Source organism: Bufo gargarizans, chromosome 2 (genome assembly GCF_014858855.1).
Source record: "Bufo gargarizans isolate SCDJY-AF-19 chromosome 2, ASM1485885v1, whole genome shotgun sequence".
NCBI classification, from domain to species: Eukaryota; Metazoa; Chordata; class Amphibia; order Anura; family Bufonidae; genus Bufo; species Bufo gargarizans.
Genome location: NC_058081.1, coordinates 564,972,883 through 564,992,966, shown reverse-complemented (window position 1 = coordinate 564,992,966; position 20,084 = coordinate 564,972,883). Strand labels below are relative to the sequence as shown.

The 20,084-nt window shown below is 47.2% G+C and overlaps 1 protein-coding gene across 19 annotated transcripts in view; it reads right to left on the bottom strand.

The window, feature by feature from the left end:
• FLT3LG (fms related receptor tyrosine kinase 3 ligand) overlaps positions 1-16,742 on the bottom strand; it is a 254,839-nt gene extending 238,097 nt beyond the window's left edge. For 15 of the 19 annotated variants that reach the window (XR_006387915.1, XR_006387910.1, XR_006387912.1 and 12 more), the window contains exons 1-2: positions 16,452-16,742; positions 11,087-11,195 (exon numbers count right to left, since the gene is read on the bottom strand). The gene's annotated coding sequence lies outside the window, so the exon portion shown is untranslated. The remainder of the gene's footprint in view (positions 1-11,086; positions 11,196-16,451) is intronic. The other 4 variants (XM_044281661.1, XM_044281667.1, XM_044281662.1 and 1 more) reach the window with 1 other exon arrangement.
• Positions 16,743-20,084: the final 3,342 nt, after the last annotated feature.

Below are 20,084 nucleotides of genomic sequence, written 5' to 3'. Positions count from 1 at the left end.
GCTTTGCTAGCTGCAAAGCTCCCTGCTCCTAGGTCTGCCTTGAGCGCTAAGCTGATCACTCGGCGCTCGACTGGACGGTCTGTCGGTCATGTGACGCTGGCCATGTCACATGACCCTCACTCCCCACTATAAATACAGGCAGTCTGCTGGTCACAGGTTGCCTGGTAATTTAGGTTCCTGGAGTTTGTTGGATACCTGTATACTTACCTGATCCTGTTCCTTGACTATCCTTTGCCTGCTCCTCCTGTACTGCGCATTCCTCCTGGCATTTTGACCTCGGCTCCCACCTGACTATTCTTTGCAGACTCCTTTGGTACTTATCGACTCTTCTGGTATTTATGACCCCGGCTTCTCCTGACCATTCTTTGCTGATCCCTCTGTACTGCATTGTCCTCTTGGTTTTGACCCGGTGCGTTCACTATCCGTTATTTGTCTTGTCTGTCTTCCCTGCACGTATCCTAAGTTAGGGACTGCCGTCCAGTTGTCCCCTGTCATCAGAACTCGTGAGGCAAGTAGGCAGGGCCAGGGGTGAGGGTGCAGCGCAGTGATCACTTTCCTCCCCCCTGTGTGTGTGTGTACATGACCATTACAGTTGCCTTTTGCCAAGGCGCCCTGTGCGGCCGCACAGTTCGCACACCCCAAAGGCCGGCCCTGGAGAGGACTCATGTGCGCATGCACGGCAGTCCTGACAATGTATTTCAGTGCAGCTCTGAACGTTTAGAGCAGAGGAACAGTGGGCAGTAGGAAAAATAAAATAGCGATCTGGACTCCTTATCTGCACTGCTACTCACGTATTACTGTAGATAAAAATCAGGGTGACAGATTCCCTTTAAACACTGCACTTTGCTCCAGTCTCCAGATACAGAAATCTGTAATTACTTCCAAATGATATTTGTGTTTTTTTTATTATCAGCACAAGTCTTGGTTATGCAAGAATTTTTGAGACGTCTTCTTTTCTTGGCAGAAGCTAATTGCCTTAAAGTGGCTTGCACGACCTTATAAGTAATCCAATGAGGCCAAGTTTAATAATCTGTTCTGCTTTCCTAATGTATGTATTACGTATGAACAGAACACTGATATGGTACTATATCTGTGTCTGATATTATTAAGGAGGTTGTCCAGTATCCCATACCAATGACCTAGTCGCTGAAATGTCGATGGCGAGCAGGAAACAGTGAAGAGACTGCGATGTAAAATGGCAGCATTCGCCCCATAAGACGCAGGGGCATTTTCCCCCCACTTTTTTTTGGGGGGGGGGGGGTGCGTCTTATGGGGCGAAAAATACGGTGTCAAGTCTAACCTCTCTCCCTCTTATCCTTCGGCTCAATTAGGGAAAGGGGATGTTAGGGCAGAAATATGGGCTTATTATATTGTAAAAAAAGAGGAAAATAATAATATTGTTACACCTTTTGTGAACTTTATTTACTGATTATAAAGATAAAACTAAAAAATTATCAAACCAATTGATATTATGTGATATAAATAGGACTGGACGTTTCTCCATGCTGAACCACAAATTATAGAATGTGTCCTATTCTTGTCCGTTTTGTGGACAAGAAGAGGCGTTTTTTCAATGGGGCCTGCAAACTTTTTCAGTGGGGCCCAGATAAACTGCATCAATATTTTGCAGCTACGGGGGTGTGAATGCCCCCTAAGGCTACTTTCACACTCACGTTTTGGTTGCTGTTTGTGAGATCCGTTCAGGGCTCTGACAAGTGGTCCAAAACAGATCAGTTTTGCCCTAATGCATTCTGAGCGGATCCTTATCCATTCCGAATGCATCAGTTTGCCTCCGTTCTGTCTCCATTCCGCTCTGGAGGCGGACACCAAAACGCTGCTTGCAGTACTAACGGAACCTTTAAGAGTTTTGAACAATTAAAAGAGAAATTTAACATTGCTAATTCCAATTTTTATCAATACCTCCAACTGCGCCATGCCCTCGCAGTACAGGGGAAGGTAACTGACCTCGCGATAAAGGCATCTCTCATAGCGGACCAGATCAGGAAAGGGAGGGGATACTAAGGGGGTTATCTCCACCTTTTAGAAAACCCTGCTGTCATTTTATCATGACCGCTTCCCACTAAAGGTCAAGGATAAATGGAGTGCAGACAGGCTCGGACTGGCCCACAGGGGTACAGGTGAATCCCCCGGTGGGCCCCTGAGAAGGGGGGCCCCTAGTCTCCCACCTCCTGCACAAGTAGCACATAGAACAGTATACTTACTGCACTACATACGGTACAGACCAAAAGTTTGGACACGCCTTCTCATTCAAAGAGTTTTCTTTATTTTCATGACTATGAAAATTGTAGATTCACACTGAAGGCATCAAAACTATGAATTAACACATGTGGAATTATATACATAACAAAAAAGTGTGAAACAACTGAAAATATGTCATATTCTAGGTTCTTCAAAGTAGCCACCTTTTTGCTTTGATTACTGCTTTGCACACTCTTGGCATTCTCTTGATGAGCTTCAAGAGGTAGTCACCTGAAATTGTCTCCCAACAGTCTTGAAGGAGTTCCCAGAGATGCTTAGCACTTGTTGGCCCTTTTGCCTTCACTCTGCGGTCCAGCTCACCCCAGACCATCTCGATTGGGTTCAGGTCCGGTGACTGTGGAGGCCAGGTCATCTGGCGCAGCACCCCATCACTCTCCTTCATGGTCAAATAGCCCTTACACAGCCTGGAGGTGTGTTTGGGGTCATTGTCCTGTTGAAAAATAAATGCTGGTCCAACTAAACGCAAACCGGATGGAATAGCATGCCGCTGCAAGATGCTGTGGTAGCCATGCTGGTTCAGTATGCCTTCAATTTTGAATAAATCCCCAACAGTGTCACCAGCAAAGCACCCCCACACCATCACACCTCCTCCTCCATGCTTCACAGTGGGAACCAGGCATGTAGAGTCCATCCGTTCACCTTTTCTGCGTCGCACAAAGACACAGTGGTTGGAATCAAAGATCTCAAATTTGGACTCATCAGACCAAAGCACAGATTTCCACTTGTCTAATGTCCATTCCTTGTGTTCTTTAGTCCAAACAAGTCTCTTCTGCATGTTGCCTGTCCTTAGCAGTGGTTTCCTAGCAGATATTCTACCATGAAGGCCTGATTCACACAGTCTCCTCTTAACAGTTGTTCTAGAGATGTGTCTGCTGCTAGAACTCTGTGTGGCATTGACCTGGTCTCTAATCTGAGCTGCTGTTAACCTGCGATTTCTGAGGCTGGTGACTCGGATGAACTTATCCTCCGCAGCAGAGGTGACTCTTGGTCTTACTTTCCTGGGGCGGTCCGCGTGTGAGCCAGTTTCTTTGTAGCGCTTGATGGTTTTTGTGACTGCACTTGGGGACACTTTCAAAGTTTTCCCAATTTTTCGGACTGACTGACCTTAATTTCTTAAAGTAATGATGGCCACTCGTTTTTCTTTACTTACCTGCTTTTTTCTTGCCATAATACAAATTCTAACAGTCTATTCAGTAGGACTATCAGCTGTATATCCACCTGACTTCTCCACAACGCAACTGATGGTCCCAACCCCATTTATAAGGCAAGAAATCCCACTTATTGATCCTGACAGGGCACACCTGTGAAGTGAAAACCATTTCAGGTGACTACCTCTTGAAGCTCATCAAGAGAATGCCAAGAGTGTGCAAAGCAGTAATCAAAGCAAAAGGTGGCTACTTTGAAGAACCTAGAATATGACATATTTTCAGTTGTTTCACACTTTTTTGTTATGTATATAATTCCACATGTGTTAATTCATAGTTTTGATGCCTTCAGTGTGAATCTACAATTTTCATAGTCATGAAAATAAAGAAAACTCTTTGAATGAGAAGGTGTGTCCAAACTTTTGGTGTGTACTGTATATATTTATTCACTTAGTCTGCGTAAGCTTATTCATTCTCAAATCCTTCGAATTCACATTACGTTACTCGAAGTGGAATTTCCCAGATTTAATCAGTGAATGTTTCAAGCTCATGGGGAGAAATTTATCATTGCTTTACCATTACTTTTGTGTGTCCAAACTTTTGGTCTGTACTGTACATATATTCAATGCACAGCATCTTAACCAGCCTATATTCATTTAGAAAACACAATAGAATATTAAAGAAACTCCCCAGTGTATTATTACAGACAAGATCAGAGCTCAGATGACTTCTAGTTATAGAGGAACGCTACCAGTGTCCTCTTCTCCCCAGGACCTACCTTCTCAAAGTTGCTGCAGGGACCCCCATATTCAATCTTCTGGTAGCATCTTGCTGCTGTGTTAGCAGGTAATATTCTAATGTATCCTTTGGGTGGGCCCCCAAAATAAATTTTACTGGTGGGCCCTAGGCACCCCAGTCTGACAATGAGTGCAGATGTGGGGCCTTTGACGCACTTACAATTGACGGAAGTGCTGGAAAGAGGTCCTATGTTGTCATTATGTGAACCTCAAAGGCTTTCACAGTTAGGCCTCATGCACACGTTGTTGTGTTCCGCAAAATGGGGTTCCGTTGTTCCGTGATCTGTTTCCGTTTTTGTTTCCGTGTGTCTTCCTTTATTTTTGGATGACCACCAGACATAAAGGAAAGTAAAAAAAAAAGTCTAAGACTGGTTTGCCAGTTAAATGATCGGAAAAAAAAACGGACGCGGATGACAATCTTGTGTGCCTCCGGGTTTTTTAGCGGTCCCATTGACTTGAACCGTTTCCCGCAAACATAATAGGACAGGTTATATTTTTTTGACTGACTGGAACCTCGGATCACGGACGCGGATGGCAAACGATGCATTAGCCGAGTTTTCAACTGACCCATTGAAAATCAATAAGTCTGCAGAAAATCACGAAAAACGGCGCAACGGACACAAAATAAAACAACGGTCGTGTGCATGAGGCCTTATACTCAATACATAGAGTGTACAGGACACCCATGTTCCTGCACAAGGTGGGACTGCGAGACACTTCTCAATGCCCTAAGTGTATTGCCCCTGGGAATGTACAGCTCTGGGCCCCTTTTGGCGGGATGTCTTAGATATCATCTATGAGGTCAGACTGACCCACAGATCTGTGTTTTGGGCCTCCTACAAGACGACTCGGTGGAGGGCGTAACAATAGGTATTGGCAGACGTCTGTACAATGCTAGGAAACTGATTGCAAAATACTGGATAAGCACTGAAATGCCAACCAGACAGGAATTTATCACCCGCATGAATACGCTAATAGAGATCGAGAAGGGTATATATACCAAGAGAGGTACACTCAAGAAATTTGAATCTATCTGGGGTTTGTGGATGACAACGCCAGGGCTGCCATCCAGGCATCTTCTGATGGTTAATATGAGGAGTAACACTTTAAGATAAGAAACTTAGAGGGAAGGAAAGACACAATATGGTTGTCAGCAAAATATCTTTATTGATATGAATACTGGTACTATAAGTTAGGAGAATGATAACGATCTACATTTCACACCTAGCTGGGTGCGGTTCAAGAGGGGGTAGGGGGGAGGTAATTGTTTGGTCTTTTTTATTTTTTCGTCTCTTACATGTGAGCATACAAATGTAATTTCTTATTATCTTTTCATTCTATGCATGATCTGATAACGAAGCTGGATTTAAAGGGTTTCTACCACCAGATTTTCACCTATTTCGCTGTCTGACACTTGCGATCTGCTAGTGTCCGCTGTACCTAACCATGTTCATGTATCGCCTTTGTCTGGAGCGGTTAAGCTTAAAAACATAGTTTTATTCCTATGCAAATGAGCCTCTAGGTGCTATGGGGGCGTCTTTTCAGCACCTAGAGGCTCCGTCTACTCACTACTCCTGCACCCAGTGCGCTCCAGCCCGCCCCTCTCCTCTAGATTGACAGCCTACTTCTCTCCATCTCGGCCGAATTCTCGCGCCTGCGCCGTGTGCTTCTGTATTCGGCGCAGGCGCAGTGACTGTCGGACCGGTCCCTGCGCTGGCATCTTCACTGCGCCTGCGCCGATTACGTCTTTAAAGGGACACTGTCAGGCCCAATAAGTATTTTTAGCTATATATATGTATATATGCAGGCATAGGTCTTCTAATGTGTAATAAAAACATATAAGTATAACCCCTGTCCACCTTTTAAATACTGTAAAATCATGTTTGATAACCTGATAGAATCGCTCACCGTTGCGCCCAAGGGGCGGCGTTTCAGCTCCACCTGTGCCCAGCCGCGCCCCAACAGCCGTTTTCAAGCGCCGCCCAGCTCATTAATATTCACTTCGCTGGGCGGCTTCTGCTGTCCCTGACGCTCCGAGATCCGGCGCATGCCCAATAGAAAGCTTTGGGCATCGGCCTCACTTGCAGCTTCTGGGCATGCGCGGGATACCTTGCCCGGCACTCCCAGTGGCCACAATAATACTGCGCCTGCGTCCCATAAACATAGCTGAGGCGGCTTCAGCTGCGCCTGCGCCGGCTTTGCGATCACAGCCACTACATGTCTTGCTGCAGATATGTCTAAAAAACGCCTGCGTCGGGGACAGCAGAAGCCGCCCAGTGAAGTGAATATTGATGAGCTGGGCGGCGCTTGAAAACAGCGGTTGGGCACAAGTGGAGCTGAAACACCGCCCCTTGGCGCAAAGGAGAGCGGTTCTATCAGGTTATCAAACATGATTTTACTGTATTCATAAGGTGGACAGGGGGTATACTTATATACTTTTAATACACATTAGAAGACCTGTGCATGCATATAGATAGCTAAAAATACTTATTGGGCCTGACAGTGTCCCTCTGCACGTTGTTGATGATCATATTTGTATCCCAAATGTATGTGTGTATGTGTGTATATATATATATATATATATATATATATATGAAAATAATAATAAAAATGATCTGATTTAAAAAAATATAAATATATTATAATAGTGTGAAATATCCAACACTATCTTCAGGATAGGTCATCAATATCAGATCAGTAGAGGTCGGACTCTTGGAACCAGGGGCGGGCTGGGCCGGGGGGCAGGCAGGCAATTGCCCCCCAGGCCGCCCTAAAAAAACGGCCGCTGGGCCGCCCATCTTTATAAAAAATTATTTATATATTTTTTTCTTCAGGGCCGCACCGCCGATCACCACAGGCAGCGCGGCCCTGGATATAATTGCAGCAGCGGCGGCTGGCTGGTGCTGTGCGCTGTGGGGCAGGGGAGGGACTCAGGGAGAGGCGTGTCCCTCCCCTGTTCTTCTGATAGGCAGCCTATCAGAGGCCGGCTCAGGCAGCGCGATGACGTCATTATCATGGCGCCGCCTGAATCGGGCGGCACACAGCAGGGACACAGGCCAGAAGAGGCCTGCATCGCTGCTGATGGAGGTAAGTATCAGTGTTTTTGGTTTTTTTTGTTTTCTTTGCAGGGGGAGCTGGCACTATGTTGGGTGGGGAGCTGGCACTATGTTGGGTGGGGAGCTGGCACTATGTTGGGTGGGGAGCTGGCACTATGTGGGGTGGGGAGCTGGCACTATGTGGGGTGGGGAGCTGGCACTATGTGGGGTGGGGAGCTGGCACTATGTGGGGTGGGGAGCTGGCACTATGTGGGGTGGGGAGCTGGCACTATGTGGGGTGGATCTGGCACTATAGGGGGGGCTTGCACTAAAGGGGGGGCTGACACTATTGGGGGGTATCTGGCACTATTGGGGGGTATCTGGCACTATGGGTGGGTATCTGGCACTATGGGTGGGTATCTGGCACTATGGGTGGGTATCTGGCACTATGGGTGGGTATCTGGCGCTATGGGTGGGTATCTGGCGCTATGGGTGGGGGATCTGGCGCTATTGGGGGGGGGATCTGGCGCTATTGGGGGGGGGATCTGGCACTATTGGGGGGGATCTGGCACTATTGGGGGGGATCTGGCACTATTGGGGGGATCTGGCACTATTGGGGGGGATCTGGCACTATGGGGGAGCCGGCACTATGGGGGGAATCTGGCGCTATTGGGGGGGGATCTGGCACTATTGGGGGGATCTGGCGCTATTGGGGGGATCTGGCGCTATTGGGGGGATCTGGCGCTATTGGGGGGAATCTGGCACTATTTGGGGGGATCTGGCACTATGGGGGGGATCTGGCACTATGGGGGGGATCTGGCACTATGGGGGGGGGGTCTGGCACTATGGGGGGGCTGGCACTATAAGGGGGCTGACACTATTGGGGGGATCTGGCACTATTGGGGGGATCTGGCACTATGGGGAGGCTGGCACTATGGGGGGATCTGACGCTATTGGTGGGGGATCTGGCACTATTGGGGGGATCTGGCACTATGGGGGGCTTGCACTATAGGGGGGCTGGCACTATGGGGGAGCTAGCACTATGGGGGGAGCTGGCACTATGGGGGAGAGCTGGCACTATGGGGGGAGAGCTGGCACTATGGGGGGGAGCTGGCACTATGGGGGAGAGCTGGCACTATGGGGGGAGAGCTGGCACTATGGGGGGAGAGCTGGCACTATGGGGGGGATCTGGCGCTATTGGGGGGATCTGGCACTATGGGGGGAGAGCTGGCACTATGGGGGGAGAGCTGGCACTATGGGGGGAGAGCTGGCACTATGGGGGGGAGCTGGCACTATGAGGGGAGCTGGCACTATTGGAGGAGCTGGCACTATGGGGGCATTTCTTACTGGCACATTATGGGGGGGCACCATGGGGGAGAGGAGCACTATGGGGGTATCTTGGGGCTCTAAAGTGGCTTTTTTTTTATTATTGGCACATTCTGGGGGGCACTATAGGGGAGAGCAGCACTATGGGGCATCTGGTGTTACTATAGGGGTATTATTTGGGGGCACTATGGGGAAGTGGGGGCTCTAAAGGGGCCTTTTGTATTGGAACATTATGGGGGCACTATGGCATTTGGTGGCACTAAGGGGGCATTTTTTACTGGCACATTATGGGAGGCACTATAGGGGAGAGCGGCACTATGGGGCATTATTTGGGGGCACTATGGGGGAGTGGAGCACTATGGGGATGGGGGAGAAGAGCACTATGAGGGCATTTACTGGGGCACTATATAGGTGTATTTTATACTGGCATACATTATGGAGACATTAGCTCAACTGCGGGCACTAAGCAGGGGTATTTCATGTACTGTCATATTATAGGGAGAATTAGTACTACTAGGGGGTATTATGGGGAGCTTTACTACTACTGGGGGCCTATGAGGAACATGATTACTAGGGCACTAAAGGGGCATTATTACTACTAAGTGTGCTCTGGCAGAGAATTATTTCTATTGGTGGGATTTTGGGGAGCACTGTTACTTTGGGGGGCACCCTGGCATAGTATCAGCTTAGCACAATTATTTTTGGGGGACATTATCTTTATACTATTAGTGTCTGGGCGCAGTTATTTTTTAGAGCACTGTGTGCCAATCATTGTTTAAGGGGGCACTATCTGTGTGGTAGTAGTATTTCCAGGGGGACTGTTTCTGCAGCATAGTATTGGGGGCACAGCAGGCGCAGTATTGGGGGCACTATCTGTGTGGTAGTAGTATTTCCAGGGGGACTGTTTCTGCAGCATAGTATTGGGGGTGGCAGGAAAGGGTGTTCAGAAGATGATGGAAATGTGGGAAACTAATGTCTGTTTGTCAATCTCTGCAGAGACGGGAGATGGCAGAAAAATCATCATGGCGGTCTGGTCTGAATGGAGAAGATAAAGAAAGAGAACGTCTACAACAAAGGTGACATCACTGGATGTGAGAGGTATGTGGCGCTATGTAGGAGAGGAGATGCTCCGGCTCCTTCCCCTGCCATTTGCAGAAGGAGGATTCAGAGCTGGGTGAGAACGACGAAATGGGGGCAGCAGGCCACGGGCGGGTGGCAGATGGTGGGGGGAACCACAAGCCTTGAGCAGGATCTGGGGAGGGAGGAGAGCGGAGGAGCTTCCTGGCTGTAGCCGGCTGCTGTCTATTGTATAATGTGAAGCTCCATTGTATAATGTGAAGCAGACAGTGCAGCCAGGACACGCTCTCCCCTCTCCGTATAATTTGTAGAGACAGGCCGCAACTATAGAATGTCAGCTGTACAGTGTTTGTTGGGAGTGGCCTATTATCTGTAGATGGGGCTTAAATAATGGGCGGGGCTAAAAATGGGCCACTTGACTGGATTTGCCCCCCAGGACTAAGGCTGCCAGCCCTCCCCTGCCTGGAACCCCTGCCTATCGGATATTTAAAGGGCCACACTTGTGGGAGCACTGCATTCATTCCAATATTTACCTGTACCACAACCATAGGTCACATCCAACAACGACCATGTGCTATGATTAACAGCACGGTTGGGGGAAGGCATACCCCCCCCCCAAGTACAGACCCCAGACCAAACCTCCTAAACTAACACATATCTTTGACCAGCCACCCTTTGACTGCAGGCATGTTTAGGCTACTTTCACACTTGTGTTTAGGGCGGATCCGTCATGGATCTGCAAAAACGGATCCGTTACAATAATACAACCGCATGCATCCGTCATGAACGGATCCGTTTGAATTCTCTGTAACATAGCCAAGACGGCTATTTTCTATTGTGTCACAAAAAACGGATCCGTCCCCATTGACTTACATTGTGTGCCAGGATCCATTTGGCTCAGTTTCGTCAGAAGGATAGCAAAATGCTGCAGGCAGTGTTTTGGTGTCCCCCTCCAGATTGGAATGGAGACTGAACGGAGGCAAACTGATGCATTCTGAGCAGATCCTTTTCCATTCAGAATGCATTAGGGCAAAAACTGATCCCTTTTGGACCGCTTGTGAGAGTCCATGACGGATCTTACAAACGGAAAGGCAAAACGCGAGTGTGAAAGTAGCCTGACATGTCTGCCTTTATGGATCATAGCACATTGCAGTTTTGTCGCCATTTTTGCCACAATGTACAGCTGTAATACCACACACCACCTGTGGACAGATGTGGCACTGTTTTTGGAAGAAAGCATAAACATAGAGGAGCTGTCCAAAATGAAAAGTGGGATCTGATTGGTTGCTATGGGCAACTAAGCCAGTTCTACTTTACACCAGTTTGATAAATGACCCCACGGTTTCTCCTGTCAGCACTATCATGGTGCTGTTAGATTCGATATGTTGGCACATGAAATGTATTAGTCCTAGATCCAAGTACTTACTTGCTTTGAAGTAGGACTAAATCCAAAAATCCAACTTTGGGTGGTGCACAGCCAGCTGCCTCACATCACGGTGCCACGTGGAGGTCCATGTGTACATGGTACTACCTTGCTGGATAAAATATGTAGATTGTCAGAATATATTCATCAGATATTCTGTCTTAGAGGGGTTGTCTTATCTCGCCGTTACTAAGGCGATATGAGACATAGTCTTGATCATCAGTCGGCAGGGTAACAGTGGCACGCGCTGATGTTTCAGTAGCTGACATTGCAGTGCATGGGAACTACAGAAGCAGGCTGCGCTGTTTCCCTAACTCAGAATGCACAGCAATGGGAGCTACTGAAACAGCGCGCGCCAGTGCGCGCCAGAGTTTCCAGGACGGTCTATGCATTACAGTATGCTGCAAGCTCCCTCTAGTGGGGGCAGGAAGGTAGAACATTGGGTAGGCACATTGTTTCTCAGGTCAATCAGTCCACAGTCTAGTGTAGTATAATTACTGTCGCTGGTGAGTACACAGTCGGGTGAAAGCCCTGCAGTCAGTCCACAGTCCAGTTTAGAGGCTGCCAATCGTCAGTCCAATGTCTAGTTTGTCAACCCAAAAAATATAATCTGTCTTTTGAATTTGGGAGTGAGACGTGTCCAAGGGATTTTTTTCTTTAGCCTGGAGTTCTGATGCATGTGTTTTGGCGTATTCATCCAGTACCACTAATTCTCAGTTTGCAAATGAAGCTAACAAGGTAAACAGGCAAGTCAAAGAAAAGGGAGTATCCTGCGTGTACCCTGTCTAGGGTGGAAGCCTACAGGAGGTACAGCACGTAGAGCTCTATTCTCCTGTATGCCAGGCAGCCCCTGCTCCAGATCTTATATAGTTAGGCTACTTTCACACTTGCGTTTGGGGCTTCGCTTGGGAGTTCCGTTTGAAGGCTCTCACAAGCGGCCCCGAACGGATCCGTCCAGCCCTAATGCATTCTGAGTGGATGCGGATCCGCTCAGAATGCATCAGTATGGCTCCGTTTGTCCTCCGTTCCGCTCAGCAGGCGGACACCTGAACGCCAGCAGAACCAAATACCACAGTGCAGCACAAAATACCGCCCCAGCAGAACCAAATACCACAGTGCAGCACAAAATACCACCCCAGCAGCACCAAATACCACAGTGCAGCACAAAATACCACAGTGCAGCACAAAATACCGCCCCAGCAGAACCAAATACCACAGTGCAGCACAAAATACCACCCCAGGAGAACCAAATACCACAGTGCAGCACAAAATACCACCCCAGCAGAACCAAATACCACAGTGCAGCACAAAATACCGCCCCAGCAGAACCAAATACCACAGTGCAGCACAAAATACCGCCCCAGCAGAACCAAATACCACAGTGCAGCACAAAATACCGCCCCAGCAGAACCAAATACCACAGTTCAACTTCACAATATATTGTCCCAGAAGCTCTTCTGCTGAGACAGTATTTTGTGCTGCCTGTAGTATTTGAATCTGCTGGGGCAGTATTTTGTGCTGCACTGTGGTATTTGGTTCTGCTGGGGTAGTATATTGTGCTGCACTGTGCTATTTGGTTCTGATGGGGTAGTATATTGTGCTGCCTGTAGTATTTGATACTGCTGGGGCAGTATTTTGTGCTGCACTGTGGTATTTGGTTCTGCTGGGGTAGTATATTGTGCTGCACTGTGCTATTTGGTTCTGGTGGGGTAGTATATTGTGCTGCACTGTGCTATTTGGTTCTGATGGGGTAGTATATTGTGCTGCCTGTAGTATTTGATACTGCTGGGGCAGTATTTTGTGCTGCACTGTGGTATTTGGTTCTGCTGGGGTAGTATATTGTGCTGCACTGTGGTATTTGGTTCTGCTGGGGTAGTATATTGTGCTGCACTGTGCTATTTGGTTCTGGTGGGGTAGTATATTGTGCTGCACTGTGGAATTTGGTTCTGGTCGGGTAGTAAATTGTGGTGCACTGTGGTATTTGGTTCTGGTGGGGTAGTATATTGTGCTGCTCTGTAGTATTTGGTTCTGGTGGGGTAGTATATTGTGCTGCTCTGTAGTATTTGGTTCTGGTGGGGTAGTATATTGTGCTGCACTGTGGTATTTGGTTCTGCTGGGGCGGTATTTTGTGCTGCACTGTGGTATTTGGTTCTGGTGGGGTAGTATATTGTGCTGCACTGTGGTATTTGGTTCTGCTGCACCTTTAGGCCCCTTTCACACGAGCGAGTTTTCTCTGCGGGTGCAATGCGTGAAGTGAACGCATAGCACCCGCACTGAATCCTGAGCCATTCATTTCAATGGGTCTGTGTACATGAGCTTTGTTTTTCATGCAACAGTTCTGCGTTGCATGAAAATCGGAGCATGTTCTATATTCTGCGTTTTTCACACAGCCCTGGCCCCATAGACGTGAATGGGGCTTCAGTGAAAAACACAGTGCGGATGCACTGCGTTTTTCACTGATGGTTGATAAGAGATGTTGTTTGTAAACCTTCAGGTTTTTTTCAAGCGCGCCAAAAACACATCAAAACGCATTGCACCTGCGCAGAAAAAAACTGAACTGAACGCAATCGCAGACAAAACTGACTGAACTTGCTTGCAAAATGGTGCGAGTTTTACTGAACGCATCCAGTGCCAATCTGTGACGCTCGTGCGAAAGAGGCCTAAGGAGATTCAACATCCTGCCACTATCAAAAACAAAGCAAAAGTAGCAGCACGGTAACAAAAACAAAGATGTGGTGCCAGCAGAAAGATGACCAGGAAAGTCCAATACAAAGAGAGGATTTCTGCAGCACTACAAAAGTAAATCTAATAAAACAGTATATTGACCCATGTGCACAAAAATGCAAACCTTCAGTCCTATAACAGGACCTTCAAGCTTGAGAAAGGTCCTGTGACAGGACTAAGGCCTCTTTCACACGAGCGTGTCTGGATAAAGTCCGGATGCATTTCGGCAAACCCGCGCGAGTAGGTACGCAATTACAGTCAGTTTGCAGTCTGTTCAGTTTTTATAGCGCTGGTGAAATGTGTTTTGCACGCGCGTGATAAAAAACTGAATGTGGTGCACAGACTCGAACTTCTTCACTGAAGTTCAGGTTTGGGTTCAAGGTTGTGTAGATTGTATTATTTTCCCTTATAACATGGTTATAAGGGGAAATAATGGCATTCTGAATGCATAATCCATAGTACAATAGGGCTGGAGGGGTTAAAAAAAATGTTTAAATAATTTAACCTACCTTAATCCACTTGTTCGCGCAGCCGGCATCTCTTCTGTCTACTTTTGTGAGGAATAGGACCTTTGACGTCACTACGCTCATCACATGGTCCGTCACATGATCCATCACCATGGTAAAAGATCATGTGATGGACCATGTAATGAACGTAGTGACGTCATCAAAGGTCCTATTCCTCACAGAAGAAGACAGAAGAGATGCAGGCTGCGCGAACAAGTGGATTAAGGTGAGTTAAATAATTTTTTATTTATTTTTTAACCCCTCCAGCGCTATAGTACTATGGATTCTGTATTCAGAATGCTATCATTTTCCCTTATAACCATGTTATAAGGGAAAATAATAAAGATCGGGTCCCCATCCCGATCCTCTCCTAGCAACCGTGCGTGAAAATCGCACCGCATCCGCACTTGCTTGCGGATGCTATGCGATATTCACGCAGCCCGATTCACTTCTATGGGGCCTGCGTTGCGTGAATAGAGCACAATATAGAGCATGCTGCGATTTTTCACGCAACACACAAGTGATGCGTGAAAATCACCGCTCATGTGCACAGCCCCATAGAAATGAATGGGTCCGGATTCACCCGCTCTGAAAACTCGCCCGTGTGAAAGGGGCCTAAGACATTGCAGGGTTTTTGCACAAATTAATGAAAAATGGTTTATTGACCATAAACCATTTTTCATTAATTTTACTTTTGAAGTGCTGCAGAAATTCTTCCTTTGTATCTATTATCTTTTCTATCTATCTAATAAATATCTATCTATTATTATATCTATATATCTATCCATTATCTACAGGTGAAACTTGAAAAATTAGAATATCGTGCAAAGTTCATTTATTTCAGTAATGCAACTTAAAAGGTGACACTAACACATGAGAGACTCATTACATGCAAAGCGAGATATGTCAAGCCTTTATTTGGTATAATTTGGATGATTATGGTTTACAGCTTATGAAACCCCAAAGTCACAATCTCAGGTCCCCTTTGCTCAGGGGGTATGGATTAATTAGCTGACTAGAGTGTGACACTTTTGAGCCTAGAATATTAAACCTTTTCACAATATTCTAATTTTAAGCTGCATTAATGCAATTCCTATTAATTTGCATTATTTAAATAAATGGACTTTTGCTCGATATTCTAATTTTTCGAGTTTCACCTGTATGTGTATCATCCATGTATATTTAATTTTCATAACTATTATCATATTTATCTCATATCTATTGATGATCTATCTATATCATATCTATCATCTATCTAATATCTATTTATCCATCTATCTATCCAGGGGTGGGATTCAAATTTTTAACAACCGGTTCCCTGCTCAATGGCGGACATGCGCTGTCATGACACCTGTTTACAGGTACATACACCATATACATGGCACACCTACATAAATACACCATATATACACTATACACACATACCACCCAACTAAGGAGCTAAACTATCAGCGGCGCGCACAGCAATGGAAGCGAACATCTCCCGCTGCCGACGCCAGAGCACCGGATCGGGACTCAGCCGGAACACGGTTCTCCAATCCAGTTGTAATTTTAACAACTGGATCTGGAGAACTGGAGGGAACTGGTTAAATCCCATGCCTGTATTTATCTGTATTTCATATCTATCTCCTATCTATCTATCATCTATCATTTTCATATCTATCATCTATCTAATCTCATACCGGTCTATTATTTATCTAGATGTCTATCAAATATCTATATATCTACCTATCTCATATTTATATTCTGTATTTATCTATCTAATCACATATCCATATATTATATATCTATCAATCACATATCTATCTAATAGCTATCTATCTATCAATCACATATCTATTATCTGTCTATCAATCACATATCTATTATCAATCACATATCTATTAATTACCTGTCTATCAATCACATATCTATTAATTACCTGTCTATCAATCACATATCTATCTCATATCTATTATCTATCAATCACATATCTATTATCTGTCTATCTAACCACATATCCATCTATTATCTATGGGATAACTAGCAGTATACAGCTGCAGTAAGTAGCCCACCAGGACCCTTCTCCAGCAGTCGCCCTGCTGCCTGCACAGTAGCCCACAGGTTGCGGCAGCCAGCGCTCAGCCTCAGGTACTTACCTCGGATGTCTCACACTGCGCCCTTTCTGCTGTACATGGCTCGACTCTAACACGACTTGTTTTCCGTATTAATCTCCAGAATGTTAAATAGAAGTCGCCACCCACGGCTCTATAGGTCCTGTGGAAATCCCCTTGCGCCCTTCTGCAGATATCTGGCGCAGAGGGATGCAGAGCAGGAGAACGGTCATTAGACTCTGAGGGATTTCTCGGAATTTAAACTGAAAGTGAAAGCAGGACTCGGACTCGGTGCTCCCCCGGCTCCGGCCCAGATGCCTGCCCTCATAGGGAAGCGGAGCCAGCACGTCAGGGCTGAGTGTTCCCCTGGGAAATGCCCGGGACCCCTCCCCAAAATGGACTTTCCCATTTTAGATATTCATAGGGACTTATTATAGAGGCTAATTTCGACATGTGGATGTCAGGGGGTCCCTATTTGGGACCCCCCCTGTAATAGAGCTCACAAAGAGCAGCTCTGCTTCAGGGGTCCTGCCCTGTCCATGACCTCTAACCTGTTGGTTCACCACCCCATAAATCACTGTCTGGCCCTTTAAAACAGGCCTTGGAACGATAATTGGGAAATAAACCAGAGCCGCAATCTCCTCCAAAGGGAAAGCCGCCTGGAGCCGGTTATTATGTGCTCTTTGTCCCTGGTAAGTGCAGAGTTGAGGCCTTGTTTGGCCGAGAGGCCTTTGACTTGGGTCCAAGGGAATTAAAGGGGTTTTATACTGATGACCTATCCTCTAGATAGGCTATTAGTATCTGATCGGTGGGCAGCGCCGTCTTTAACGCGGGTCAAAAGGGGCAGCTGCCCGGGGCCCAGTTTCTCCAGGGGGCCCAAGGCAGCTGCCTCTTGAGCCCCGCTGGCCACTGGGTGACGTGGGGGGCGGCGGCAGGGCACATGGAGATGAGCGTTTCCATTGTGGAAGCGCTCATCTCCATAGTAATCTGTATCGCCGTCCTCAGGACAGCGATACAGATGGAAGTGCTGCGGCGGGGGAGGGAGAGAAGTGTCCCTTCCCCGTTCCTCTGATAGGCTGCAGGCACTAGGCCGTACAGCACAAGACACAGGCTGGAAGAGGCCTGCATCACATCACTGCCAGCCTGATGTAGGTAAGTATAAGTGTTTATTGTTTTTATATGGTACTACTACTGGCACACGATTGGGGGGCATCTATAGGGGCACCTGTTACCGGCACATGATTGGGGGGCATCTATGGGGCACCTGTTAGTGGCACATGATTGGGGGGCACCTGTTACTGGCACAAAATTTGGGGGCACTTGTTACTGGCACACGATTGTGGGGCATCTATGGAGGCAATTGTTACTGGCACATTATTGGGGGCAATTGTTACTGGCGCATTATTTGGGGGCATCTATGGAGGCACATCTTACTGGCACATTATTGAGTGGCACTATGGGGGCACTTCTTGCTGGCACATTATTGGGGGCAATGGGGGCTTCTATTGAGGTCACAAAGAAGGGGTATTTTATATGGGGGGCTCTGTATAGGGGTATTTTATACTGGGGCACATTATGGGGAGAACAAGGAAAAAGGGGGAGAGGAGCACTATGGGGCATTTACTAGGGGCACTATATAGGGGTATTTTATACTGGCACATTATGGGGGCACTATGGGGACATTTGTTCAACTGGGGGCATTAAAAGGGGGTATTTTTTGCACTGTCACATTATAAGGAGAATTATTACTACTGGGGGGCATTATAATAGGCTTTATTACTACTGGCGGTCTATGGGGAACATGATTACAAGTATTGGCACTATGGGAGCATTATTACTTCTGGGGCACAGTGGGAACATGTTGGGGGCACTGTAGGAGCACTATTACTACCATCTGTGCTCTAGCAGAGAATTATTCCTATTGGTGGGACTTTTGGGAGCACTATTACTGTGGGGGCACCTTTGCACAGTATCAGCTTACCACAATTATTTTTGGGGGACGTTATGTTTACACTATTAGTGTCAGGGGCACTATTTGCTGGGCGCAGTTATTTTAGGGCACTGTGTGCCAAAAATTATTGAAGGGCACTATCTGCATGGTACTAGTATTATCAGGGGGTTTATCTGTTTCTGCAGTATCGTATTGGGGAGCACAGGAGCACAGTATTGGGGGTGGTAGGATGATTTGTCCAGAAGATGGGACGATGATGGAAAAGTAGTAAACTAAGATTTTGTTTGTCAAACTGCAGAGACGAGAAATGGCGCAGGCGCAGTGGAGATATCTGAGCAGGGAAGCGGTCGGACATTCACTGCGCATGCGCCGAATACAGCCGCGCACGGCGCATGCGCGTGAAGTCGTCCGTTTGCTGCATTCCGAAGCAGATGGGCGGGCTGGAGGGAGGCGCTGAGCGGCGGCATCTTGAGAAGGTAGACCGATCCTCTAGGTGCTAATGACGCCCCCATAGCACCTAGAGGGTCATTAGCATATTAATAAAAGTTCTTTTTTTAGGTAAACGGCTGCCCCAAAATCTATTATAGCAGGATAGTTTGGCAGAGCAGACACTAGCGGAGCGCTAGTGTCTGACACCTAATTATGTCAAATCCAAGTGGTAGAAACCCTTTAATGTAAGCACTGACTTTTCAGAAAAAAAGGCAGCATTTACATTACAGCCAAGGAACACCTCTAGTGGCCACTCATCATTATTAAAGTTTACTACTCTACGAGGTGTGTGGATTTTATTGTGTGTGTTGTGGTGAAGGGCGTGATTGCATGTTAGGGTGTGGGAAGATGGGATCCAGGGGGCCCAAGTATATTCTTGCCCAGGGTCCAATCAATGTTAAAGACAGCCCTGTCGGTGGGGGAACGCCACCTGGGACCCCCGCCGATCAGCTGTTTGAGAAGGCAGCAGGGCTCACAGTAGCATCGGGGCCTTCTCTCAGTGACATCACGTTCATCGGTCACATTGCCTAGGCGCAGCTGAGCCCCATAGAAGTGAATGGGGCAGAACGCGATACCAAGCGCAACCACTAGACAATGTATGGCGCTGTGCTTAGTGGGCGCAGAGAAGGCAGCAGTGATACTGGGAGCTCTGGTGCCTTCTCAAAGAGCAGATCATTGGTGATCTCAGGTGTCGGAACCCACCAATCACATACTGATGACCTATACTGAAGAAAGGTAATCAGAAAATCTCGGAAAATCCTTTTGAGTTCCTCTTTGTGGAGACTGTTCAGTTGGCAAGCTTATCCAGGGCAGCCATGACTGACCATTACTCCTTCAGAGGCTCAGCTGTCACATGTGATGTCATATATGATGTCACTGATGAGGCCATTGATTGACAGCAGCATTTACCTGAACTGATACGAAACATCAAGTATGAATAGAAGGGACTAGAATCATGTTTTCCCATATCATCACCATGACGGCCACAAGGAGATTGACCCATGACCTCTGTGGGGGCAGGAAACAGAGAAGAGGTTAAATTGCCCCCTCCCACCACCGCACCTCAGTGTTCCTGTCCCCACTGTGGCCAGGGTCAGAGAAGAGTCTCCCTGCGGCGGCAGGGAGATGAAGATAGGATTTTGTTTTATTACTTTTTCGTTGTCTCCAGGGGCCTCCTGGTTACCTGAGGCTCATCGGAGCTCCCCCAGTCCGCCGGCGGCCGCGTGCTCATGCTGGGC